The sequence below is a fragment of the Folsomia candida genome, unplaced genomic scaffold, assembly GCF_002217175.1.
Source record: "Folsomia candida strain VU population unplaced genomic scaffold, ASM221717v1 Fcan01_Sc001, whole genome shotgun sequence".
Lineage (NCBI taxonomy): Eukaryota > Metazoa > Arthropoda > Collembola > Entomobryomorpha > Isotomidae > Folsomia > Folsomia candida.
Window position 1 is genome coordinate 16,509,688 of NW_019091193.1, and position 25,351 is coordinate 16,535,038.

Here is a 25,351-nt window from a genome sequence, read left to right on the forward strand (position 1 = left end):
AGCATTATATGGAAAAAATATTACCTATCTATTTCGATAGCATGGGGAACAAGGAAATATTTCCGAATGAAAGAAAAATAGTTTTCATGCAGGATGGTGCTATAGCCCATACAGCAAAAGCGAGTTTGAGTCTCATCAAGACGCAAGTTTCAACGGTCTGGAGCAAGGGGGTGTGGGCCGCTAACGGCCCAGATTTGAATCCCCTGAAGAACCAGTGGTCCATACTTAAGGAAAATGTATACAAAGAGCCACAACCCCGGACGAGGGAAGAGCTAGTAAAAAAAAGTTCAAGATGTATGGAATTCGATTTCCAGAGGCACATTGGAAAAATTAGCACAGAGCCTTAAACAAAGAGTTGAGGGCATGGTTAAAGTAAATGGTAACAAGACCAAATACTAAGGTAAATATGTCGAACATTTTTTGTAAGTATCACGGGTAGTTTTTTTTTATACTAGCCTTCACTTTTTTACAGGAAAAATGGGATCGGACTTTATTAACACCCTGTATTATAAAATTAATATGTAACTAGATTCTGTATTATCTCCTGATCGAGATGGTTTTTCTGGATTATGATCATCTGCATTTTCAATTCTTCAGCCAAGGGCACCAATAAACTAAACAACTTATCCTTCAACTCTGAATATACATACTTAGGTAGGTATTACATACATGTAAAAATACGTATGCCTTGTAATAATTAATTTAAACGAACATTTGGCATCTATTATTGAATCGATTAAAATATTAAGTAATTAAATATATTCCCTTCACCAGGAGGTAAGTCTCCTCGTGACACTGTCAATAATGGCGTAGCGACGAAACCCTAAAGTCTCATCACGAGTTAATAGTGGATCACACCACACCCACCCCGTCGGTACATCGTTATCAAGCAAATACTTAGGAGCATAAACATTTAATTTTAATTTAATGCCATGGTATGAAATATGCTTTGACTGAATTATAATTTATATATTTTTTTTAATCCACTCTCTTGACCATCTTTAATCTGTCAGTATATAAATTCATATATATTACAAATAACACAGCTTGAACTGGCTTGAAGTACTATTTACATATATATGCAGATGTGGGTTTGACTCATTTTGCATCAGCACGACTTGACTCGGAGGTCCTTTAGTTGAACTAGTTTTATCCTTTTTCGCTTATGATTTATGAAAGCCGTGGATCCTAAAAATGTGTATGCCCACTGACTAAATAGACGTGAATGGATTAAAAACTGACTAAAGCCGGACTTGCATGTCGTTCAAAGTCATCGTCAAAATTATACAGACGATAAATTATCGCCATGTGTATCTTTTTCGCAAGGATACAATCGGCGGTGGAGGTGGTGGAGCAATTACAAGTGGATAACATTCTTCAACCCATAAACATATGGTCCCAATCACTTATTGAATTAATAATAAATATCACGTCATCCTGAACTTATGTTGCTGTACATGAGGAGATAGCGAGAGAGCGATGCGATGAGTGAAGAACAAAAAAACAAGGATGCAAATCTGTAAAACTCAACTAAATACGGAAGTTGAAATCGTACTTTACTAAACGCAACGAACCCAATGAATCTCGTCATCTACGGTTGAATTCCCAGAACTGTATTCAATAGTATTACCGTACAATCTAAGTTTTTTGTTGACAGAAAACTGTTGACAAAAGTCAAGCGATTTGAACCCGATTTACCTTGCAAACGGATCAACACACTAGGAAAGTGTTTATGCATGCACTGAAAACAGGAGTCATATATAAAACTACAATTCATCATCATCCTCCACCTTGTGTTTTTATTCAATCAAGACAATCAAACTGCTAGCGAATGATGATGAGATCCAAAGTTAAAGGATGAGAACCAAATAAAACTGCCAACTTTTTTTACCATGATGTCAAAAGTGTTTAGATATTCATTGAATATATTGCTAACCACTCATCACCACAATTGAGACCGACCTCACCGAAGCGAGACCACAACAAGCACCATTGAATCCTTTTTCATCCATCAGAAAAACATGTACATACACACCCACCAGACCACAGCTTCCAATCTCATCTCGGCGTTTACCACAAATGTTCGATAATTTCGAGTCATCCCTCAATTTCCAATATTGTCTGAAATGAATTGGCTGAACGAAATGGCAAAAACATGCAACTGTTTTTTTTTTCTCACAGTAAAAGCTATTTCATTTCACTCATCCACAAATCCATGTAAAAGCGTGTTTCAATCGCAGGGTAAAATTTTCAAGGAGTTTACAATTCAAAATTATCTATGTGCTACCTGCTGGCTGTGGTTCATCTTTGCAGCAAAAGTCATTATTCTCAGTGGGTGCTGCTGGTAGCTTTTGTGAAGGTAATTCCAAATCTTGTATGAGTGCGATGACATTATCCCCAGAAGCAGAAGTAGGCTCTAAAGTGATAACGCTGCATTCTGAACATGAACTACTTGGTAGATCCACATCCTCCAAGTCTTCCAACTCTACCACAAATCTATCATCTGAATCAGACGCTTCACCTTGATTAACGTTAGTTTCCTCCATTTCCTTATATTTCAGACTTGAATTGAATTTGGAAAATCAGCAAGTGAGGACTACACATACACAATTCACGAAACTAGTCGTTGTCACAATCGTATACGAATAGCACATCGTATTGTTTTAGTAAAATCAGTTACGACGTATCACTTTTGAAGACTAATTAGTCAGTAAAATGCAAGCGACAATGTCGAGGACACGAGTTTATACCCGATGCGTGTGTAATGTATGAATTTATGTGACTACACCGGAGCTAAACTATCACAGTTTCCTTTTGCAGAGTAACCAAACATATTAGCAAAATTTAGAGACAATGTAACTCAAGGTGAGGTAGAACAACGTTGCAAATTAATACATGGAGAGGTTGCAAAGGAAAGTAAATACGGAACGGAGACTACACCGATACTGGTTGTTCGTCGTAATCGATTGGTTGCATAAATGTTGATGAGATAAGAAGTAGAAATATTACAAATCCTTATCTTACACATCCGAACAGAATTTTCTGATGATGCACCACAATTGATGATGAGTAAACAATGACTGCGTGTGGGCAAATATATTCAGTCCCTTACTTATTATAGATATTATTATTTGCACAAATGTGTCCGATCGGATATTTACATACGTTATGATCTTGGATATTTATTTTTTATGATTTTCATGACATGCTCAACATTTATATGTGTAATTATTTTGCTGCATTCGCTGCATCACAGAACCATAATTTGAATAATACTCGTTTACTTTTATGTATCAGTGATCAATTGAACAGTGATGATTCAGCTGCTCGGATCGTATTTTTCGTATCAGAAATTGGAATGCAAGTAGACTTTGGTGAAATTAAATTTTGTATTTAATAACAAACTTCCATGTATGGAGCTCGGAAAACAATCATTCACATAGCATTACTCAAACGTCATTGAAAATTTGTTCGTCTCGTATGTCAACTAAGGAGCAAAGGGAAATGATGAATCGCGAATTCGCATGCAGGAGGATGCGAGTATTTAGCTCAACAACGTGTACATGTAAATTCTGAATATGGTTATTAATGTAACAAAGCTTACATATGTACAGAGTGCATAGAAATGTGCGCGTGTTAATTTATGTGTCGTTTTGGATCTATTCTTCTCTTCATTTTAGATTGTCTCAAAAAGCAGCACCTTTTGAGCCAAGCCTCATGAGGAAATCTCAACAGCACAAATTTAGTCGTTAACCAACCTTGTTCAATTAATCCAACGAAAGAAAGGGAAGCATATTTATCAGGTATGTATGGTTTGGCTAGGTATTATAACTACATGAGTGCATGTTTAACCCCACGGAGTGACTGGTGCTTATTATTACTCAGCACTATTGTACGTAAATTAGCTTGATAATGATAGTGAGTGTGAGCAGGAATACATCAAATATAATTATCTCTCACATCATTTCCCAATATCAATGTGTAAAATGCAACTTCAAATAGATGTTAAGGTCACCCATCCTCAAAAAACCATTGGATGACATATTTGCTCATACCTCGCCTTACGCAGATTTAAGTAGATCTGCTACTTGATCTACTTGCATTGAACCAACAAAAGTGGTTGGCTTATTTGCCATACAATTTTGCGCATTTATATCACATCGCATTATTTGTAAAAAAAATTGTGAGGGCTAATTTAGATTAAATGTCATAATCAATCATTTCAGCTATACAGATAGCTAATTTGAATTTGAACTCGTATTTGAATTTGAACTAATGTTTCCCATTATGTATTTTAGAATCAAATGAAGCGACACCTCTGTCCTTTAGTCGGTGGGCTAATAGACTTTTTTTACTACAAGATAATTAATGTTTGTTCACAAACCAACATCAACTCCATTCGAGTCGCTACATTACATATTTATATCTATTATGATGACTCTTGAGGTGCTAAAAGTTCATGTTAATTATAATCAATTCTCTAATCTCTAAAACTAAATGAGTGACCACGATTTTTTTAAATCACAAAAAAACTCAATATCAGATGGCTTACTTATCTTATGTAAACCTTCATATCTTTTTGCACATTTTTCGTTGAATTATGAGTGATTCTGGTGCACACTAACATTCCATGTTTTACTCTGACATGCAAAATATGAAATTGTTAAAAGGTTTTGTATTGCCTCTGACAACCAGGCGCAAACTAAAAATTCTATTGACAATACACGAATTAGGGTATGTGCCACGAAAATAAATGTAATTGTACTTGGCAAGAGCCAACCATAAACTTTATTCTATCCAATTACCACGAAAGCAGAATCTGGCGATGAGCCTGAATGAAGGTCTATCAAAAACCAGTTCATATTATATTCTATATAAATTACGTCAATGTTCATAAGAACCTTTGCTTAGAATGCATCGAATTTTGTTCAATTACTTGCAAAATTTATTCCTAAAATGTCATATGTTCCCTTAAATTTAGATATTCTAGTTAATAAATATATGCTTATTAGTCTTCTCCTCCTGAGGCATTCTATCTCCAAACCTGAATTTCCACACTAAAATTGTGTGCCTCGATCAAGCCATTCTTCCGTTGACCGAAAACAGCTATGATTTATTCATAACTTTGTAAATGCATATGTATAACCTTCTGGTGAATACAAGGATTTAAGTGGACAGTTCATTTACAGAAGTCTTTGAATTAGCATTGCTCATTACATAATTTAACTAACGAGAAGTTAATGATTAAGCAGAGAATTTCAAATGAACAATACTCAGGTGCGAAACGCTATGCACAAGTTAAATTATAATTGTACAAGAATTAAGTAGCTATAAGAATTTCAAGAGTAAAATCACACCTAAAAAGGTTGGAATCTTCTTCATATTTATTACATATGATAGACGTATTTATTAATATATTCAGTAAAAGTCGAAACACCTTGTACCAGAAATGGTACAATTGAACCAGATTAACCTGATAACTCCTTCTCACACGAATTCTATCAATTACATCACACCATCGGAGTCATTTAATTAAATCGACATCAGCTACAATTGACAAATAAAAAACAATTTTCCAAGCTTGGTTCTCATTATTCTTTCAGATATGTGGTATTGCCACTGGTAGAAACATGAGTGCAAATCTTAGCATGCATTCACTCCACTAATCTTCCTTGTGACCATCGACATTGAATCTGAGCAACAGCAGCACTAAGCTAATTAAATAGTCGATACTGCACAATGCACATGTACACTTCTATTGTAGTGTTGGGGTACTTAAATTTTACCTTCACACCAAGCGACTCTTATTGCTTGTGAAAAATACTTATTAGAGCAGTTGTGTAGTACAAATACACTGCAACCTTTGTAGAAGATTTTAAGTTATGGCGTGTTTATGCTTTATTTTTCTTATTATGATTTTGTCGTCTTGACTCTTATCGTTTCCTTGACAGATCGTGCTCAATGTAGCCTCCGATCAGCATGTGTCGCATGACAATGACAGGAGACCAATATTTTGCGAATATGTCCCTTGCATAAAGAGGGCGTTAAGGAAATAGTATGAGGTCCAGCTTCCACCGTACGTACGTATCTAGCACGAGATGAAGAGGAGAGTCCAGCATAATCTTGCTATCACGACAATCCATGTCAGACATATTAATGATGAACCTATTTATTTACCACCCAGAGACTCGTCATCTCATGAGAAAAATACATAGCTAAATAAATACATAGAGAACACTCAACTTTATGATGCAACAAGATTAACTCTATGAAAATAGTAAATCTCTACAAGATAAACTGAAATTCAAATCCGCTCAAATAAACACATCAGAAATCGCATCCGCTTCAATAGGGTTCATATATCCACAGTATTACCTATTGTATGATTTCATGTGAAACTAAAAATTTTGGCATCTTAATAGCCTTCCTCATCAAACGCATTTACTTGTATGAGTTAATTTCGAAATTTGACGCAACTTATTTTTTGTTTACTTTATAAAATTCTATTCACAAAGAAAGCACTGAACAACAGTTAAATGCATGTCAAATAAATTCAAGTGATGTTTTTCGTCTAATCTGATCTGGTTCTGAATAATAATCTTGCTTGGATGCAAATCTCTTCCATCTCCTCGGATGATTCTGAGATGCTGACAAGATAATTAGCACCCACCTGTCTAAAGCACAACCGACCTCATCCCCTCCTCGTCTCTTATTTCCTCTTACAGTAATAATTGCATTTTAACATTTAGGTCAAACTTAAACCCCAACGAAACAAAATGGAGACGAAGCTTTAAAATGGGCATAATTCATCATCATGCAGTTGTAGCATATGTGTAATATGTATATGTATTCTGAATTTATTACCCCTTCCCCCACACACCCTCGCTTTGGAGGGTAGAAATTGCAAGAACCACGAGATATTCAAGAATCAATCTTTCCGTGATTCATTCTTCAGGGAGAGAGCTATATGACTATAGATATATGACTGCTAAGAGATAACCACACAATATTGGGGATAATAAATAGATAATGGGAAGAGCGTCTTTCTCTATAAATAAATATCGGGGAGCAAGACAGGCTGTTAATTTGTTCCTTTTAACTCTAGTTCGAGGTGCATTCAGCGAGTCAATCAATCAGTGGTGAAGAGATGATGAAGTAACGGAACAATTTCTCAGCAGCAGCTTTAACAAGACAAAATGATGTGGGATTACATCTAATCAAATCAAAGAGGATCAAATCGGTCGTCATCCTCTGACAAGAGAGCTCTCTAATGATGATACGAAATCCGAATTGAATTGAATTATTGGGAGCCATTGATCGTTGGAGCATGTTATCAAGTGAGTAATAATAAAATGCTCCTCGTAATAATGCAATAATTCGAAGGGCAGTTCCTTAGTAGTCCTTAATACCTGAGCCAAGAATTATTCAAATCAACTGTAGTAATCATGTGTCACTATATCGGGCAATGACCACGGAATATAAACAATGTTGGTTTTTTAGTAGCTTGTTATTTCTGCTCCTCAAATTACCAACAGGAAGAAACGGATTAAATTTATTCACGAAATATAATTTGGACTGCTTTTTTAGTGCCAATCAAATTTATTTGATACTCGTATAAAGGCCAATAAGCAAAGAACATTGTGCATACATTCTTGCCCAATAATTTTGTTGGATTATTTTCTTGTTAGGCTGTTGGAGATCTGTACACCTGAAGAGCATCATAGCATGAATTAAACCTGGTAAATTATCTATTACCCGCTCTCCTCAGATAACCCTACTTGTAATTTAATTTCCACTATTGTTTTGGTGGACAAGTCCAGTCATTAAAACACTCCCTCAAATGCAAATCGCAATTACCATCTACTTTACGAGACTGCAATTATGGATATTGCGAATAAGTTGAGTTGAATTGATTTGAAAAGCAGGTTACTGTAATCACCCTCCACCACCGCGGCTGCTGCTGATTATTCAACTCCCATATTAAACATGAAAAGTAATGTTTTGAATGATCGGCTCATGTCCAACATTCCAATAAGACGTTAGACGTACATGACATCACACATGATTGTTACTTGTACATTCATTCATGCATTCATAAATGATGCATGTATGTTCACTTCATTCGCAAAACCAAGTCTGCAAATTTACAAGACGCAAGGGTAATACACCTCCACGAACTATCTGCATATGTAACTTGGCCTTACAGATACCGCATCTCAGGACCATTCCCTCTTTCAAGACTTGTTTCAAAACTGAGATTTACTAACTAATTTGAGATACCTTATAATTTTTGCAGAAATAAAATGGGTAGTATTTTGATTACCTGGTTGAATCAGTTTTTGTGTAATAATGTTTCATATTATGGATGATGTACATGTATGCATGTATGTACATAGATATGTATGTACGTATATGAAATCTGATAATTTTGCACACCCAAACATTGCAACCATCGTAAATTTGCATCAGGTGAATGAATTTGTTGTCAAGAAATTCATTCACATATTTACTGATCTACACCTTCCTAAGAACAGGTTGCCTTATTACTTCAGTATCAACTCTGAACTAATTTTCATGTAGACGACCTGGTGTTTTGTCCCTTTACTAAAATTGAAAGTACGCAATTCATTGAAAAACACCCATCATGAATCAAATAGTTTAAAGAATAGAATAGACAATCAAGTTATGTAATTAATGTGGTCAACACATAATTAGCCAACGTAATTAATAAGGTAATTAGTTAACAATTCACTTATTTACAAGTTACTCTCGGGTCAATATAGATATTTGCAAACAAGAATAGGGAATAGAGAATAATACTACATATTCGATAAGAATTTTGGTAACTTTTTGCCAAGTTTTTGCTATATTTCTATCTTACATATATCTTGTAGATATTTATACAATATAAAGCGATCGTGTCTTAAAATCACGAATACATGTCTGCAAATTAAATAATTCGCTTGGCTTTGGAAGTAAGCAATCTGCTAAAAAGCTACAATTAATGTAATTCGACGAACTCCCTTCTTCAGTACCTTTAAAAAAAACATGTGCATGTAGTTTCAAACAAATCAAGTAACAGCTTTTTCATTCTTGTAATATTTTTCCCATTTTTATGGAACCAATTTTTATGATACGCATGCATGCGATTTTGACTGCATATTATGAATCAGTGATAATCGATCATTTTCGAAATTAAACAAAATTAGTGACTATATCATGATCAATCTTGTTCGAGAAATTATGTGGTGAGCAACGAGATCATAGCCAAAGGTTATCATATGCATAATGAATACCGTTGCGTGGTGCAGATTTCTCAGTGTACACTGTCAAACAAGTCAATTCCGTAACACCCTGAGGCTTGTTCATGTCAGAGTTCTTTTAGTTTAATTTGGTTTTGCAAAAAAAAAACATTGCAAATAGCACTGTGGGTCATTTTATTTGGATAATTGCGACACGATCGTGGGCATAGCTGGCATTTGCTAAAAGTTAAAAAAACAAGTAACTACTGCTGAATCAATTCGTTCCAAATTCAGAAGAATACAAATGTTCTGATTTTGGAAGTACATAAGCTGTGATTAATTTTAGGGAAGCAACAGGTTACATTTGAAAGATTTCCCAAAGCTTCAAGACACGACTGCACGTACATTGATACGTATATCTGCTACATACTATTTATCTGCTACTAAGAATTTTACAAGATTATCCCCAGAGATTTAAACAACGTTACTAATCTAGCTAACTGCAAATAAATGTGGTTCTTAAGCACACTTTACACATGCTACACATGCATATGATCCATATTTAATTACTTGGAATTATATATCTGTGTGTATATTTAGTTATGCACCTCTTCAAAATAGTATAAAACTATCTGAAGCGGATTTTTGCAAATAAGTTACATATATGTATTTGTATTACGTATCCTGACAAAACAGCCTGTTTGGATAAAAGCATACATATGTAAATAAGCGACCAAGATATTCAGTTCATCTGGTCTGAATCAAGTATTCTTGTTCAACGTTTAATTGTTGTTATCCCATCAAAATTGTTGTCTAATCGCAGTCTAAGAATTCCGTTGGGCTTTATAATCTGATTAAATGTGAACTTTTAATTTGGATTGACACTTACTGTAATAATAGTTCAACTTGCACACTTATTTTATTGCACCACATCGTATGCCTGCGGTCATGTCATAAATTCTGTGGTGGATTCAAATGTTAAGCACCTTAGTCTTTAGGATGCCATTGTCCTCCTCCCAGCCCGACAGACAAAACTGCCACCATAAACAATTCGAAAAAGATTGCAAATAAGTTTACATTTCATTTTACAAAGTCGTATGACCTTTTCTCACACATATGATAAATTATTTGTGTTTTAAAGGTTAATTTAACTTTGTTCCGGTACGAATAAAGGACAATGAATCCTATTTATCACGTTCTACGCGAATAAAATTCCTACGATACGGTTGGCTGAAAATTTGAAACCCCTGATTTTGTGTTTTATTAAGGACTCAACGAAACACAATTATACCGCAAGTCCTTAATCTCTCAAAGCTATTTTTTAGAGTACTTTTTTCTATCTTTGCTATATATTTAGTCTCGTTATCATAGTTTTTCACAAATGCATTAAACCACCAACAATATAAATTATTTGTCATATGAAGGATAGCTGTCCGCTGTTAATCATAACAAGTTGAAATCATTCTTCAAAACTATCCAAATACAATCATACTTATTTCGAATACCAAACAAATATTTCCGAAATATCAGTAAGCGAAGTGAGATATTTCCAAAATTTTACAATGTGTATGTGAAACACATTGTGGAAGATAATTGTTCAAAGTTTAACAACCTTATTATTAAGTAGTTGACAATTAAGAATGAAAGTATGTATGTGGGTATGTATGTGGTGGTACAACATATATGTCCGTCTCAAAATTAATTTCATCACAAGCATGCATACATTTGTGTACAACATAATATGCGCATTGTTGAGCTACTAACAATTACAACAGTATATTTATGTATTCGTGAGTAGGGACGTCTGTTCATTTACGGTATCACTGGTAATTAACCACTCAAATTTTCGCAAAACTTCTGAAAATCCAAATCATCTGAACTTCAGAAAACTCTAATTCCCTAAACTTGTAAATGTTATATGTACTCTTGGCCTCAGAACAATTATGCTATAAAAGGGATTTCATATTTACACATATTTTAAGAATATCAAGTTATGTCAGGTCCTTTCTTCACGGAATGTGAGAGTTACTTGATGATAACACGACTGATATCATTAGCATATCACGAAGAGAATAAAATAATCCTGTAGGTAAAAGTATAGCTCAAGTTCTCCTTTAAAAACGGTTATTCACTTGTATGCATTGTATGCCTTGACCAGCTACAATTCAAAGCTGTTCACTGAAAACAGTAGTTGGGTTCAAATGGTCACGAAAATAAAAAAAACCTCAGGATATGTAGATTGTCAAGACAAGCTATTATTAAAATTATCCTCACAGATTATATTTTTGTGGTTACTGTAAATTTGCAAGTTTTGTTGAAACATATTATTCATGCAAAAATGTGTAGTTGATAACGGCACCCAAGTTTATCACCAATATACCACACACTTCCATCAGGATGGTTACGAACCCCCAACTCACCCAAAGATCAAACAAGAGACAAACACTTGAGGAAACTGTAGCACGCATTGTATCTCGATCATTTAATCAGAAAGCAAGTTCAATGAACGGACTCGATGATCATGTCGTGTCATTTCCCAAACCAAGATGACGACTGGATTGTTAAAAAATGTACTAGCTTGAATCGTCTCCTGTTGAAAAAAAACAAGTGCGGTTTTTGAAGAACCTAGTAAACTGGACACGAAAAAGAACCGTTCTTCTTCATTCCACGCATAAACGTCATTCAAATCAAGTCCCAAGCTCAATAGATGACTCGCTATTGTCAATAATTGTCAACTTCATCTTGACCATTTCCGCACGAGCAATTTCATAAAATGTTTTCTTGAGGAAAGTACAACAAGTGCCATACGGCTCCAACAACGTCGCTTGCAAACACTGACCCACGAAAGAGCTCTTATGGTGACGATCTTCCTTAACTGTTGGCTTTGTGAGGGACAGTTTCACCAAAGAAACGGACTAAAGAATTGTGCATGTCAACCGTGCCCTGCGGTAACTTGGTCGATGACAATGAAATGAACCAAGAAACGACAACGACGACTCTTTAACTGTAATGCATTTGGTTTGAATTAAACGATGAATCACAACAAGCCAGAGTTTTGGTGTATTTATTTATGGAGGAATGGATTGACGTAACCTTGCATCTTATCCCGTGGAGGCAACAAGAATAAGAATAATGTGAAATGGGCGAAGTTCGTTGTTGTGCACAAGCTGGCAAAGATTATATCATTATTATAGAGGATTTTTGTCCACTTTATTGAGACTTGGAGAGGAGATAATAAAATGCGCCGTTCTATCTTTGGTCAAAGCCTATTGAGATTCAAATCTCCTTTTGTGATTATGATTCATTAGCATTTTCACGTTGACTGTCCACTCAAATACTTCAATCCAACAACGAGAAGTAAGTAGTCGTGATTCATGGGCAACTGCAGAGTGGCTTGTGACTGGACTCACGCCGTTTGTTCGTGCCGAGACAATTCATTCAAGGGCTCAAAGTTTGACCTAACGGATTCACAATTCCATTAATTCTTAAGTATTTAATCTACTCCTGGTGATTGAGTTTGAATGTTTCTGTCAAAAAGACGTCGACGGACAATAATCACAGTATCATTTGATGTCGTTGTTGGGCCTCGTAATGAAATGTTAAATTGAGTACTACAACAAATGGAGATAATGCAAATCGCTTAATTATATCGCGCAATAGGAATTTATTTAAAAAATTGAACAGACAGCTTAAATTCAAATAGAATAATAATGACATCATCATCAAGAGAATGACTCCAACAAGTCATTCCACGACACGCGTTCTTAGTAAGAACACTTTTCTACTTTTTCATTCTTTGTCAACCTCAGGCAACAAGAATTGCAGCTACGAAGTAATCTGGCTACGACTAAGCTGGCTACACCCCATTAATGCAATGTTGAATCTGAAATTAAGGTTGGGTAAAAACCAGTGGGCATTTGTTGGGTGCACAATAAGGGTCATCCCCTGGTCATCCCGACAAGTACAAAGTTGCCGTAATTTGAGACTCTAAATTTTTAGAGAAAAATTTTTTGACTTGTCCGTCAACAATTTATCATATGATATTTATCATGTCATCATAATTTCATACCACTCGGAAGAAGATTGCATGTCTGTCTTATAAGTCATCAAAATTCTCCCGTCTCCGTGGACGTTGCAGCAGTTATAATGTTTTGAATGGATTTAATACTTTATGTTCAATCTGCATGGATTGCAAGTTAGATTACACACAACAAGTACACAGGTACTTATTTATAAGGGTATGGAAAGGACTCACGACTAAAAATTGCAATACTTGTTGACTTTCTTATAAAATAAATACACGAAAAACAAGGGTGTTGGTTTAATTTTTTCTCGGAAATGCATAGTAATTTGTTCAACTTGTGTTCATCATACATAATTTGGCTGCAAAATCAGACAAGCGCTGTAATATTTACACTACATTAACTTCTTGGTCATTATACATATATTTGAAACGTCTGCCAGACAGTATGCATTCCTACATTCGTGTCTTTCCGGTCTTCAAACCCATTTAATCGAGATGAATATGTAATAAAAAAGAGACCCCAGGTTGGAACGATTGTTTGAAACAAAATAAAAAAAATAGTGACGCCTCGTAGGCATAATTCTCTTACATAAGTTTTGAAAAGCTTTTTATTTCTTCATAATTTTATACCATAATCGTATGAAATTCGTATTACGTATATACAATACGTATTTCGGTTGACTAGAAAAATACAATTAAAGGAGTTACGGTGAATTGAGGTGACCTTTCATTTTGACTAACTTTCAGTTGCAATCTCCATTTTATTACTTATAAATAAAATACTGTAGCTGCTTCAATTGGTAAGAAAGTGACAATGGACTCTCGCAGATCAACGCCTAAGACATCAGTGAATTGGATCTTTAAAGTCCTGTATGATACCAAATTTGATAAATTCCACAGGTATTATTCTGTGTGTGAGTAAGGTTAGTGTATCTGCAGCTGTGTGTATATGTATGATGCCGAATTGACATTGACTCCATTCCACTTTGTTTCCCTTGAATTTCATACCAACTCATTGCGCCGTTTGAATTCGTAAGTTCAAAACCAGTACACAAGTGTATTTCAGTCCAAATCAATGCATCAGACGAAATTGACTGTGTTTATTTGCATTGTTGTTCCTACATATATGAATGAAATAAATAAACCATTGTGATGTTTGGTCATATGAAGAAATGAAAAGTGAAGTCAAAGTGTGAGAGTCAGTGTCATGCAAGCATTCCACTTGCAAAAACGGAAACAACACGGGGTTAACCAGCATGTCGATGAAAGAGATAAGCTTCTCAATGTACAATGAATCACAAACCCAAATGGACACTATGACAGGGTAGTGGTTGCATTTTACTGCGATGAATAAGAGAAACTATATTAGGCGACTCCATGCTTCGATAATTAGAGGTCCTCTTTTGTTCTTCTCAAAATAAAACTCATTTACAGGAATGATCTCATTTGTACTCATGCACTGGCTGTGATGCGATATAATCATGCACATAAGCAGAGATGTATAATTACAAGTTTTATACAAATAAGTAGTCAGCATGGGGAGCATATGCAGGAGGAGTGACGCTGAGTTCATGGTCATCGGAAAAAGTTGCTGATCAAAATCAGTTTAGTGGATTTTTTTGTATCAGCAAAGTGCGTAGGTTGATCGAACCTTGCTTCGCACCTAAGAAAATCTATCGCGGGTATAATCTGCTTATTAGTTGTTGAACCAGTAGGAAAGCAAAAGCGCCTAAAACTTTGTTTGGTCACGTTCGAAAATGTGTTGGAGGTTTTGGAGGCCACATAAAGCACATAAAATGGTTTTCACAAATCATGGGATTGAATCATTGACTTGGAAATGCCATATTTCAGTTTCTCAGAGGTAGGTTTCAGCTTGATTTGTAACTTGGCGTACTTCCACAATGATACGAACTGACGTTTTAGGTGAAATTAAAAATCATTACTTATTGTCACATTATGGACTTTGGCATGGGTGTAAAAATTAAGTCTAAGGAAAATATAACTGCAGAGTCACTCCTATACATACATACGTACGTATATGTAAGTATGCATGTATACATACATTTGGCAAAATATAAGTCATCCATTAACAATGAAATCCTGCTCGATTTTACTTCAGAGATGACCGCAAGAAGAAGAATGCAACTTTGCAGCATGAATCTACTTATCTGCCTAATGAATAATTGATACTTTGAAACATCACACGAAAAGCAGAAAGTAAGTTTAGTGGAATTCCATCAATAACAAATTTTAGAGTGGAATACATATCATGCACTTTAGTGGATAAGAACCGCAATAACGGTCATGCAATGCCCATTCAATTTCAATTTCTGTCGTGTAATCATAAATACAGTCGTGTAATCATAAATATGGAAGCCTCCGACAGACCGGAATGCTGTCTGTCAAAGACATTTCTCTCTTAATGACGAAATTCTCTGCCCAACATCAATATCGTTCTTTCCTCATCCCAAACCAACTTTTTATCTCAAGTCTGTCAATTAGTTGGGTAATAAATTTAACAAGATCACAAATCTTTCAAGAAAATGGAAAAAAAATTGTTGAAAAGTTGACTCCAATGCATTGCCTGCTGACTACTTTACTAAAATTCTTATTACCGCTGCTGCTGCTTCTGTCTTGAACATTCTTCAGATTTGAGCAGATTAAAAAAATATTTTATAGCCTTTGCATCACATTCTGTTGGACAGGTGAAGAGTTTGCCCAAGAAGGATCATGTCAAGCAGTTTCACTACATGATGATTTACCAACCACTTGAGTTATCCCAGCTGAATAATAACTTAGCTTGCTATGTAATCCACATTGCCCAGATATTTTTGCTGCATTATTTAAGGACAATAACAACAATAACAATAAAATTGTAAGTATACCCAAGTTGTTTATACGAGATGGAAGTCAAAATTACGGAATTATAGGTCCTCGAACTATAACATATTTCCCGAACATGTACACAAATACGTTCGTGCCTCTATACATTTCTGCTTCGTATCGTACTTTAAGGAATTCCATGATCTCGGTATGCAATTTACCCAAAGTGCCAAAAATGTGTCGCTTATGGTATTTGAGTAAATTCAGTAGTACATAAGTTGTTTTATTGTAGTTGTTTCACCATGTCCGAAGATATCTTTATTGCTACAGGATTTTGACACAACAAGTAAATGGCTGGCTGCCACTCTTACTGACTTCATGTAATTCACCCAAGTTCATTCCGATTGAAAATGTGCTCAGATTCGACAAGATGGCAAATTATTAAAATCCTCTCTTTTATCAAAATCTCAACTTTAACCTCCCTCTCACAACCTTCGAAACGATGACTTTTGTATTAGTCATTATGCGCTGATGTCTTCCGCATAATAAATAATAAACCAAACTACAAGCAACCAATTTGACGCACCACTAATTTCGAGCGACTGTATTAGGAATTCGGATATGCTGCAATATATACAAAAATTTGTGACTCGCATGCGGAGAATAATGAACTTGCTAATTGCAACTTATGCCCTGAGGTATGTCGTGGAATTGCAGTGGAGGGTATATGACCAGAACGGACGATACGGAAGGTTATTAAATAGCGAAATACGGTGAGTAAAGCGCCACAACATTCCCGACCTACCGTCACTTGACTTGCACGAAGATAAAAAGTTGAGAAACTGTAGCTGATGAGAATACTAAAATTCAAACCCATACTTTTTCTGAAGTGCATACTTCTGCATGTATAAACAACCGAATATGCCAATTGGTTCTGTTCGGTTCCTCACTTTGATGATTGTGCTTGGATGGTTGGCAAAGTATCAATGATAATATTGATTACTACTCCTCTGCATATGGAAATATTTTCAATCAATCCATCAGACTACTCAATGGTTGATTGGTTAGCAAGGCAGGGCTTTCACGTGCAAGAGGATGGCAGGTTTGATTGTAAGCATGCTTAGTCCTCATATCAAGAATTAAGTTCCATGTTAAGCAGGTTGGTCCAATAATACAGCAAGCAGTACTGACGCTTAAATTCTATTTACACCCTCTTGTGTTGCGGTTGATATCCTTGCTGATGATTCTCCACTTGCATGTAACGAAGAGTTTACCATGCACTCGTCTTTCTGCTGACCACTCTTATTCTCTATTCTTGTAAAGTGTTGTTTCTTCTTGGACTATGTCAACATCATTCGTATCAGAACAGTATCTATGCAATAGTGCATTCAAATTCAAGTAGCGATTGCGTCACTGACGAGGCACGTAACGCATCTGTAGCTAATTTATACGCCTGACTATGATGGACATATCACAAAACTATTCAAAAAGTATAAACACTTTTTATATTTGATTTATTCTGGAAGAAATTAAATAACTGCACATTAAATTGCATACGCGGTACACAAACTACATTCAAATTAAGAATGGTATTGACCAATTCTTCAGGAATTTCTAGTCTTAAGTTGCATCTTTGTACCCACAGATGCATCCTTGGAATATTGAAAAGTGAGAGAGTCCACCAGTCCACACAGGCATCGCTTATCATTAGTGCATATGTATGTACATACGTGTTTACAAGTCGTTGTGCACAAACCTGCCCTACAGCAAGAATGATTGTACACATATATATAGAATTTGTAAGGTCGTTTTACTCAAGAGTATGACGAGGAGGGAGTAGTGACATCATCTCAAAATGGCATTTGATGGCTTGACACATGAATTTCTTTAGGTGGTTGAAAGAGAGAATGCATATCCGCACCAGCGAATGTCGTAGACTGTCGGTGAAAAGTTCGTTTAATGCTCAATTTTATCAGTGCAATTTTACGTTTATGTTGTTACATAATGGGATAAAAATGAGGTGGGTAAGGGCAGTCCTTGATGAAAAAGACATGATAGCACTAGTTGTTCCGACTTGAGGAATTGCAATTCAGCATAACGACTGTGGTTTTGGCTTCAGTGAGGCAGTCGCTTCCATCAATCAAATCATTGATTCCTCTTCATACGCCCTGACCACATAGGGAAATCAAACGGTGGAATAGAATCGTTGGTCTACTGTGATCATTCTGCGTAGGATGCACTGTGGTGTAAGCCTTTTATACACGATATTGTGCCCATCAGTTTAAATATACTTCGTTCGAGACAATATAGCACCACCAAAAAATCTGTACTGCACCTCATACAGTGTCGTATCATTGCATCTACGGGTTTATTTATAATGGTAAGTGTACTGGGTCTAGTGCACAACAAGGCAATGTAACTTTGACACTGATCACTACTTTGATATGACAACTATTGAATGACCAATGCATTTTAATTTTATTAGTGTGGACCACTCAAGCTCAGATCCAGGAGTATTCATTCACTGGTTTTACAGATGTATTTCCTTATTAAGTCTCCAAGTTCGGATTAGAATTAGCGAATCATAATCTATTTTTAAACCGTAATTCATATGCCAGACCATACCAGTTGTCCATGGGGCGTAAATATTTCCTATTTCATAGTTTAATCTCAACTAGCTGGGATGGGACAGAATGCAGAGGTGACCACACTGTACATCTCGCCATCGGCTGGGACAGAGTGTGTATGCAGGTAGGCAGACATTGCAAAAACTGTTGACCTCTTATTTCTAACTCTAATAAAGCACCAGTGTAATCCCCAATTGAATAGCGTGCTTGTGTTCAGCTTACTCGTTTGTAGTTCTAGGAGAATGCAAAGGTTAGTGAAGTAATTTCAAACTAAGATTGATGCGATGCACTACTGCAACTTTGGCTGTTTGGAAAATATGTATGTCCACCAACTTTTTTTTATTTAGGGTCAATATTTTAATTTTCCTTGCTCTTATCATTCGTTCATCAACTATCACCTTGCACATTGATATAGACACAAACCTGCAGTTTAACACGGATTAAGGGTGCAAATAAGTTCAATAAATAAATTATGCTAACAAATACGGAAGAAGTGTGAATGTGCAGCAACGAAAGCCATGAATCTAGCTGTTGCTGCCCTCAAGGAATTTATCAAATGATCGCAATATGAGTTCATATATTGCGATTTGGATTGGATTTGCATGTAATTTCTCAAGCATAGTAAATTAATAATGCACTTGGCTGAACATGGTTATCCACACATTTACAAATAAAATCACTGGTTTTAGTTTGCCAATACCATCCGAAAATATGACGAGTAATTTCTTTAAGTCTTACTTACTCTTATTTTTACAGAAACACAGAATTTAGTTTGTATTGGTCTTCTTATGAGAGCAAATCATTGTTTAACCATAATTCTAATATTTCGCATGATAATCGCAAAATATAGGTATTTTTCGATCGAAAAACATGTCAATTACAAAAATTTTATATTTATTGATAACGCAGGCCCTCCTATTCATATGCACGATTTGTGAAAATGCAAACAATGTTTCTTAAATCCCAATTAGTGAATATCTGGAACGAGGATTTTACTCAATCGGAGATTTGATTGTTTCCACTGGGTCATTTTGAGCAGCCACATTATACTAATCACTTTACCACTACCGTATGCAGACAAAAATACAAATTGCATATCACACTATAAATTAAATTTAAAAGGATGGGTTCACTCAGTTAGCATTAAGATTGTCAGTTGGTATCAACTGGGCAAAGGGCAATTAATGCTAATTAACTTTGCAAAAAGAAAGCAATTTTAAATTATGAAGAGCAATAGTGCAGCACAAGCTGCATACGTTGCGTGATAGATTAGATATGTATGTTGCATCGAAAAGATACAAAATCATTGTTTCCTTACCTCATTGAGCTGATATTAATATCCAAGCAGAGACTTGGCAATCGTACTAACGTGTAATGACTTAATTTGGGATGTAAAAGTCCAATTTATATCCTTATCAGCTACCATCACCTCAAAAAAACTTTCATTCATATAGTAAGTCTCATGCTACTGCACATTTTTACTTTTAAATCGCAAAGTCAACGTGTGTTATCCTGAGTTCAGATTGTAAATAATACACCAATTAGCAAATAAGGTAGGAAACGGCGAATGCATTCTACAGTGTACACATTCCGCACTAAAGACGACGCATGAACAAACTCTCGTTGTATTTATCTTGCAGTTTCGTCCGTTCACAGGAATATTATTATTATTATTATTTCAAGTCTCTATTTAATCTGCTCAATATTTGCATGCGTATGTATGCATGCATAGTAAACAGTTTGCAGATAGTTTATAATTTCTAATTTTTATTTTGCGCATGAACTTCAGGCTTTGTTAATTTCTCATTCAAACGATTTCTTCCAAGAGTTTCACTACTGTTGAATTCGAAATGGGTTCATCTATGTGAGCTTGAATTTGAATTTAAGCATTGCTATTTGTTGCGGCACATGATATAGCGAAACTTTCACGCTTATCTTGCTGCAGCTAGCTTATACCTTGCAAGTTACGGCGCATATATATAATTCTGCGATATACGTATGGACGTGTTTCATGTCCAAACAGGAATTTAAATAAGTTTTTTGCGTATATCTTTAGTCCAGCAGTAACTAAACCAATTTTTCTCCTTCTAGAGTTCTCACCAGTCCAGTGGCAGCCGTAACATGTAAATACTAGCAAACTTGGTCAAGTACAACAGTTCTACTTGAACTTCACTTGGCTGGATAAACTCTTCACAACACAAAATTTCTTTGCTGGCACTGAAAACTAACCGTCTTTTAATAAGAATAAGGCAGTCGGTTTCCCTTGACTGTCATTTCCTGCTTTATTTTACAAAAACTACCATCCGGCATCAAGTGTACGTTCAGCTTCAGCTCCCCACTGCCACTCGCGTTTGGGACAATCAACCCTTTGCATGGACCATTTTCACACGTTGGTCGTATACTCGAGCAATGCTTACTCCGCTCTGTCCACAACTTGCTCTCAGACTTTGTTCCGAAAGAATAAAGTTTCCATAATTCGCAGTCTCTAAACTAGCACCATTCTATTTCTGAGTCACAAGTTGTAAAAACCTCAAGTTACAATTAACACAGACCACAATTCGAGTGGTTGGACATCAGCGCAAGCGGTGGCGGAGTCTAGCCACAGATAAGCAAGTACTCCACGAGAAGAACACCATAGGACTGAGCAACAATGCTTCTCCGATGTCGAGAGAGGAACTAAACGCAACCAACCATCAAACTAATACCATTTCATTGCATACCTTACAGCTAACAAAAGCAAGTAATAAGAGGTGAACTAAACTAGCTGTAGCTGCATTTCACGAGAATGAAGGCAATGCAGAATGCAGCAAACCCCATGTAAGACGACGCAAGTTGGGAGAATGTCGAATTGGATTTAGGCTTGCCGTACATACTTAAGTCCCGGTATGCGATATACACATGTACAGAATCCAACTGCATTACACAAGATTACGTAGAAAACTGGTTCATATAGCAGCAGCCATAGCGTAAGAGCCTTCATCTATTGCTCTTACCATGAGACGAGCCGTGGTTAAAAGGATAGCATCAAAGGGAAGGGAAGACGAAGAAGAGGGGTGAATATTCTTCACAAGAAATCTTGAATAACATGAAGACTTTTGTAGAAAGGTGTTGGTGTGTATAAACGACTTGCATGCAATCCAATGTGTAAAAGATCTCCCTCGAGTCCACCATCTCCAATTTAGCCAACCCCACTTTTCAACTTTTGTATATCTGCGATGTGATAATAATGTGTAAGTGGCAACTGTGTACAGTCTTACAACACTTGCCTCACTTTCTTGCACCCTTTAACTTGACACATGCCTATTTTGGTCACTTTTTAACTCGAGAATTTGTTCTGTTTTACAGAAGCACAAGTTACACGAGTCAACTCTTCTCCACATTCACATTGCGTGAATATCATCAGTATAACCAGCAAAAATGGACCAACAATTTTTAAAAACACTTTTAGTTGTGTATGAAATACTAATCTAGTATTTGCCTCTGAGACATTATTAAATGATGTTTTTTTTATTTTATTTTAATTCTTTTAGAAGTGTAAAATTTGAGGTAGATTGAGACATTTCTTTCAATATTTCGAGTTACGTGCTATTATAAAAAGATGTTCCCATGAGTGCATTGCTGCGTATGTATTGTACATATCGTATTTTACACCAACGGTCAAGTAAATGAGGTGGCATACGATTTTTTATGAACTAAAAGTTCAAAGAAAACCACCAGCAGTTGTAATATCATAAAAATCAGACCACGTGCATTAAAAAGACATTTCTAATTAGTCATGCTCGTTTGTACCAAACACCTTCTTGCGCTCGTTACAAAATCTTTAACAATAGCTTTCCTATGTTAAATGTATTAAATTAAATGGAAAATGTTGTGTGAAAAACACGAAAAAGTTGAATACCTTTGCCACATACATTCTTGTGCATTCAATTATTCACAGCACAGTCGTGTCGCTTCCCAAGGTGAGGTTCATCTCCACTTAATGAAATATTTGAGAAAAATCAGTCAGAGTTTTCCACTTGATCCGTGGAGGAGGTGGATAGACGATGAGAGCCACAAAGTCTGGGAAGTTCTTCACTTCCTTTTTCACATTTATTTAATACGCAGCAAAGGAGAAGAAAAGGCAGTAGGTAACTAAACTATAAAATTGCAGCTCACAGATATATTACATCCGGTTTAGTTTCACAACCTAATGGGAATGTCATATCACTCTAAAAACATATTATTCATCTTGCCCTACGCAAGAGTTGAAGGTTTATTTACCAGCAAGACTTCATGGCTTCACACTAGTTCACATGCTGCGATCAATGATGATCGACCTTCCAAAATCTGCTGCTGTTGCATACGACCAGAACTATGAGCATTTTGTGCTACGTTAAATGATGTGTTTTTTGCTTCCCAGGTCTCCAAAGGTTGACCAACCTTTTTTTAAACCAGCGTATCACAAGGAATCTCTCGATTGCGTACAAATACCTGTGAAATCTGGATAAAATATCCAATTTATGGCTTATTTGTTCTCTAATCCCGTATTTTTTAAGTGTCATAAAAAGCTTCCGCTTCATATTAAAGGTTGTCTCAGGTGTATGTCCTTTGAACGTTTATTTATTTATTTCGGTATTTTAAGAGCAATTGGTTGCAAGATCTGTCATATTTTTACTTGAGAATTAAGCGATTTTACTTGCACCTCTTGGATTCATGGCAAAATGAGTGTCCGCTACCTAATCACTGATCCTCAGCATTTATTTCAGTCAACTTTAACAAAACTAATAAAAATTGTGTTTACACATGAAAGGAACATTTTACGAGGAATGATAAGAAATGCTTCCTCCAAGTCACCAAATTAAATGTGAATAATCCGTGCTGTAAGGACGATTGAGCAGGCTTAAGAAAAAGGAAGTTGGGGTTTAACTCTACTGAAACTTGTCATATTGCTGTGGTTCAAGTTCACATGATGATATGCATTCCGCTAATTCAGCAACATAGTGCGCACATCGGAAAGTATTTCACGTACAAATATATATGCACCTTACGCCTTGATGTTGTTATCTTATTTTTTGGAACAAGTTTTTTAAGAATGGCTTGACTATGTGCATAAGCACAACCAGAAAAGGAGAGGAGGGACAGAGATGCACCACGCAAGGATGTGGCGTTGTTGTTGTTTATAGCAGTGGGTGATGCATTCCATTCCTTCTCATTTAATAAACATTTTAATATTTATTACAGAAAAGGAATAAGTATCCGCGCTTGAAAAGCCCATTAATCATCTTTCTGTCCATTAAGTCAAGAGTAACACTATTATTTCATCCCATAATGTTCAGCATCCCAATCCCACACACTTTTAATATTAATTTTAATTCACGTTTTTTAAACCGTGTGGAACATGAGATCAATCTGTAAGCCTCATTGGTATGCACTGTTTTATCCGAGAGGGCTTCTTGCTGTTTCATCCCGTTCTCTCTCTATGCAACTGCAGACAACTCTGCAGCCTTATCCTGTTTGACGACTGAATAGATTTCTTATTAAGTTTGATTCATGAGATCCGGCGCCCGCAACGGTTTTTCAGCGGAATTTATTTGTGGATTAATTTGGATAACTTTGTAATCACTAGTGTATAAAAAATATTGAAGAGATCCGGTCGATTGAGTGAGATGCATACATACTTAGGTTGAGCATTATTCGTCGTGGTAATTTTACACCTGCTCGTCATAAATGGGTGGATACTGATATTGCTTTGTTTGACCAGATTAAATTTCAGCTAATAGTCTAAATTCCTTTTGCACATCATTCGAGTCCTGCACGTTTAAGTTTGTGATGATATTGCTCTTACATAAATTAAGCCACATCAACTTTGATTTTGTGTTCGTGTTTTCATGTTTTCAAATTTTTGGTTTATACTCAATTTAGAACAATAATTACCTAAAAGCTGTGGGTTGCTTACTCAAAACTATAATTTAGAAACCATTTTGACATCTTACAATAAACTGTCGATTATACAGCTCACAAAGCAGGTTCTGAATCGATAAAAATGATCAAAAACCAGTTTCCCACAGCAATTTCACATCAGCCCATCTCACTTTTCCGGCTATGGATTATTTAAAATCGGGTTGCATTTAAAAGACAATACGGTTTTTCACCAAAACATTAGTTAACAGGTGTAAATTGGTAAATTGGTAAAATATAGCTATTCTTTGGCTGCAAGTATTTTGCTCTTATAATTGAAGTTCCAAGTCTGACACGGAAATACTGTACTGAAAGGAGATAGTTCATTTTTCAAGACAGAGATATTACCTTACTCGATTTTTCTCAAATATGCCATATTAAAAGTAGACGCATGCAATTAATGAACGATGTATAAATTGGATGGCTTTTGGCGTACAAAAATTTGTCAAGAAGCGACACGTATCGTATCGTATGAGCGAGAGTCGTAAAAAGAATCGTTTGCAAGAGCCAGCAGGGTCAACATAAAAACCGCAGGGACAATGAAAGATGATCGGACATCGGAGCATTATTTGAGTCAAAGGTAGTCCACAATCAAGAAGTCGAGAGAAATATGTGAACCGTGATTGTGCTCGGCGGCGGCGTAGGTCAGATTCACCGTCCTGTCTGATGCACAACCAATCACCAAAATTCATAGTTGA

General features: G+C 35.9%; 1 protein-coding gene and 1 long non-coding RNA gene across 3 annotated transcripts in view; one reads left to right on the forward strand and one right to left on the reverse strand.

Moving 5' to 3' along the window:
- The window catches only part of LOC110843175 (bromodomain-containing protein DDB_G0270170), an 85,842-nt gene that overhangs the window by 17,947 nt on the left and 42,544 nt on the right, over positions 1–25,351 (reverse strand). The gene's annotated exons all lie outside the window — the stretch shown is intronic.
- LOC118433845 lies at positions 20,879–22,490 on the forward strand. Its single transcript, XR_004833611.1, has 2 exons — positions 20,879–21,946; positions 22,062–22,490. It is a non-coding gene; the product is annotated as an uncharacterized LOC118433845 (long non-coding RNA).